We start from the raw sequence: 5,000 nt of genomic DNA on the forward strand, positions 1-5,000 counted from the left end.
GAACAGAGATAGAATCAGAGCGATTCCTTAAAATCCTTTCTGGATATTCCTCAATGTGCCGACTATTCATGGAACGTGAGAAGCAGATGAATAATCATCTGCTTCCGGAAGAAATCGAAGAATTTTTTGGGAATCCTGCAAGAGCCACTCGTTCTTTTTTCTCTGACAGATGGTCAGAACTTCATCTGGGTTCGAATCCTACTGATAGGTCTACTAGAGATCAGAAATTGTTGAAAAAAGAACAAAAGAAACATCTTGCTTTTTCCAGGCGATCGGAAAAGAAAGAAATAGTGAATTTATTCAAGATAATTATGTACTTACAAAATACCGTCTCAATTCATCCTATTTCATCCTATCGAGGATGTGATATGGTTCCAAAGGGTGAACTGGACAGTTCCAATAAGATTTCATTCTTGAACAAAAATCCATTTTGGGGTTTATTTCATCTATTCCATGACCGGAACAGGGGGAGATACACGTTACACCACGATTTTGAATCAGAAGATATATTTCAAGAAATGGCAGATCTATTCACTCTATCAATAACCGAGCCGGATCTGGTGTATCATAAGGAATTTGATTTTTCTATGGATTCCTCCGGATTGGATCAAAAACATTTCTTGAATGAGTTATTGAACTCCAGGGATGAATCGAAAAAGCACTCTTTATTGGTTCTACCTCCTCTTTTTTATGAAGAGAATGAATCTTTTTATCGAAGGATCATAAAAAAATGGGTCCAGACCTCTTGCGGAAATAATGTGGAAGATCCAAAACCTAAAATAGTTGTATTTGCTAGCAACAACATAATGGAGGCAGTCAATCAATATAGATTGATCCGAAATCTGATTCAAATCCAATATAGCACCCATGGTTACATAAGAAATGTATTGAATCGATTCAATTGCAACTTCGAATATGGAATTCAAAGGTATCAAATAGGAAATGATACTCTGAATCATCGAACTAGAATGAAATACACGATCAACCAACATTTATCAAATTTGAAAAAGAGTCAGAAGAAGTGGTTCGATCCTCTTATTTTGATTTCTCGAACGGAGAGATCTATGAATTGGGATCCTAATGTATATAGATACAAATGGTCCAATGGGAGCAAGAATTTCCAGGAACATTTGGACTATTTCATTTCTGAGCAGAATAGCCGTTTTCAAGTAGTGTTCGATCGATTACATATTAATCAATATTCGATTGATTGGTCTGAGGTTATCGACAAAAAAGATTTGTCTAAGTCACTTTGTTTATTTTTGTCCAAGTTACTTCTTTTTTTGCCCAAGTTTCTTCTCTTTTTGTCTAACTCACTTCCTTCTTTTTTATTTGTGAGTTTTGGGGGTATCCCCATTCATAGGTCCGAGATCCACATCTATGAATTGAAAGGTCCGAATGATCCACTCTGTAATCAGTTATTAGAATCAATAGGTCTTCAAATCTTTCATTTGAAAAAAAGGAAACCCTTATTATTGGATGACCAAGATACTTCCCAAAAATCGAAATTCTTGATCAATGGAGGAACAATATCACCATTTTTGTTCAATAAGATACCAAAGTGGATGATTGACTCATTCCATACTAGAAAGAATCGCAGGAAATCTTTTGATAACACAGATTCCTATTTCTCAATGATATCCCACGATCCAGACAATTGGCTGAATCCCGTGAAACCATTTCATAGAAGTTCATTGATATACTATTTTTATAAAGCAAATCGACTTCGATTCTTGAATAATCAATATCACTTCTGCTTCTATTGTAACAAAAGATTCCCTTTTTATGTGGAAAAGGCCCGTATCAATAATTATGATTTTACGTATGGACAATTCCTCAAAATCTTGTTCATTCGCAACAAAATCTTTTCTTTTTGCGATGGTCAAAAAAAACATGCTTTTTTGAAGAGAGATACTATTTCACCAATCGAGTTACAGGTATCTAACATATTGATACCTAACGATTTTCCGCAAAGTGGCGACGAAGGGTATAACTTCTACAAATCTTTCCATTTTCCAATTCGATACGATCCATTCGTTCGTGGAGCTATTTACTCGATCGCAGACATTTCTGGAACACCTCTAACAGAGGGACAAATAGTCCATTTTGAAAAAACTTATTGTCAACCTCTTTCAGATATGAATATACCTGATTCAGAAGGGAAGAACTTGTATCAGTATCTCAATTTCAATTCAAACATGGGTTGGATTCACACTCCATGTTCTGAGAAATATTTACCATCCGAAAAAAGGAAAAAACGGAGTTCTTGTCTACAAAAATGCCTTGAGAAAGGTCAGATGTATAGAACCTTTCAACAAGATAGTGTTTTTTCAACTCTCTCAAAATGGAATCTATTCCAAACATATATACCATGGTTCCTTACCTCGACGGGGTACAAATATCTAAATTTCATATTTTTAGATACTTTTTCAGACCTATTGCCGATACTAAGTAGCAGCCAAAAATTTGTATCCATTTTTCATGATATTATGCATGGGTCAGATATATTATGGCGAATTCGTCAGATTCCATTGTGTCTTCCACAATGGAATCTGATAAGTGAGATTCCGGGTAATTGTTTCCATAATCTTCTTCTGTCCGAAGAAATGACTCATCGAAATAATGAGTTACTATTGATATCGACACATCTGAGATCGCTAAATGTTCAGGAGTTCTTCTATTCAATCCTTTTCCTTCTCCTTGTTGCTGGATATCTCGTTCGTACACATCTTCTCTTTGTTTCTCGAGTCTATAGTGAGTTACAGACAGAGTTCGAAAAGGTAAAATCTTTGATGATTCCATCATACATGATTGAGTTGCGAAAACTTCTGGATAGGTATCCTACATCTGAACTGAATTCTTTCTGGTTAAAGAATATCTTTCTAGTTGCTCTGGAACAATTAGGAGATTCTCTAGAAGAAATACGGAGTTTTGCTTTTGGTAGCAACATGCTATGGGGTGGTGGTCCCGCTTATGGGGTCAAATCCATACGTTCTAAGAATAAATATTGGAATCTCATCGATCTCATAAGTATTATACCAAATCCCATCAATCGAATCGCTTTTTCGAGAAATACGAGACATCTAAGTCATCCAAGTAAAGCAATCTATTCCTTGATAAGAAAAATAAAAAACGTGAATGGTGATTGGATTGATGATCAAATAGAATCCTGGGTCTCGAACACTGATTCGATTGATGATAAAGAAAAAGAATTCTTGGTTCAGTTTTCTACCTTAACAACAGAAAAAAGGATTGATCAAATTCTATTGAGTCTTACTCATAGTGATCTTTTATCAAAGAATAACTCTGGTTATCAAATAAGTGAACAACCGGGAGCAATTTACTTACGATACTTAGTTGACATTCAAAAAAAGTATCTAATGATTTATGAATTCAATACATCCTGTTTAGTAGAAAGACGTATATTCCTTGCTAATTATCAGACAATTACTTATTCACACACCTTGTGGGGGGCTAATAGTTTGCATTTCCCATCTCATGGAAAACCCTTTTCGCTCCGCTTAGCCCTACCTCCCCCTAGTAGGGGTATTTTAGTGATAGGTTCTATAGGAACTGGACGATCCTATTTGGTCAAATACCTAGCGACAAACTCCTATGTTCCTTTCATTACAGTATTTCTGAACAAGTTCCTGGATAACAAGCCTAAGGGTTTTCTTATTGATAATAGTGACTATATTGATGATAGTGACGATATTGATGATAGTGACGATATTGATGATAGTGACGATAGTGACGATATCGACCGTGACCTTGATATGGAGCTGGAGCTTCTAACTATGATGAATACGCTAACTATGGATATGATGCCAGAAATAGACCGATTTTATATCACCTTTCACTTCGAATTAGCAAAAGCAATGTCTCCTTGCATAATATGGATTCCTAACATTCATGATCTGGATGTGACTGAGTCGAATTACTTATCCCTCGGTCTTTTAGTGAACTATCTCTCCAGGGATTGTGAAAGATGTTCCACTAGAAATATTCTTGTTATTGCTTCGACTCATATTCCCCAAAAAGTAGATCCAGCTCTAATAGCTCCGAATAAATTCAATACATGCATTAAGATACGAAGGCTTCTTATTCCACAACAACGAAAACACTTTTTCACTCTTTCATATACTAGGGGATTTCACTTGGAAAAGAAAATGTCCCATACTAATGGATTCGGGTCCACGACGATGGGTTCAAATGTACGAGATCTTGTAGCACTTAACAATGAGGCCCTATCGATTAGTATTATACAAAAAAAATCCATCATAGACACTAATATAATTAGTTCTGTTCTTCATAGACAAACTTGGGATTTCCGATCTCAGGTAAGATCGGTTCAGGATCATGGGATCCTTTTCTATCAGATAGGAAGGGCTGTTTCACAAAATGTACTTCTAAGTAATTGCTCCATAGATCCTATATCTATCTATATGAAGAAGAAATCATGTGACGGGGGGGATTCTTATTTGTACAAATGGTACTTCGAACTTGGAACGAGTATGAAGAAATTAACGATACTTCTTTACCTTTTGAGTTGTTCTGCCGGATCGGTCGCTCAAGACCTTTGGTCTCTACCCGGACCTGATGAAAAAAATGGGATCACATCTTATGGACTCGTTGAGAAGAATTATGATCTAGTTCATGGCCTATTAGAAGTAGAAGGCGCTCTGGTGGGATCCTCACGTACAGAAAAAGATTGCAGTCAATTTGATAAGGATCGAGTGACATTGCTTCTTCGGTCCGAACCAAGGAATCCCTTAAATAGGATTCAAAATGGATCTTATTCTATCGTTGATCAGAGATTTCTCTATGAAAAATATGAATCGGAGTTTGAAGAAGGGGGAGGAGTCCTCGACCCGCAACAGATAGAGGAGGATTTTTTCAATCACATCGTTTGGGCTCCTAGAATATGGCGCCCTTGGGGCTTTCTATTTGATTGTATTGAAAGGCCCAATAATTTGGGATTTCCCTATTGGGCCAGGTCA

This window comes from Vigna unguiculata, unplaced genomic scaffold (assembly GCF_037176805.1).
Source record: "Vigna unguiculata cultivar grain cowpea cultivar isolate G323 ecotype 2 unplaced genomic scaffold, ASM3717680v1 ptg000269l, whole genome shotgun sequence".
Lineage (NCBI taxonomy): Eukaryota > Viridiplantae > Streptophyta > Magnoliopsida > Fabales > Fabaceae > Vigna > Vigna unguiculata.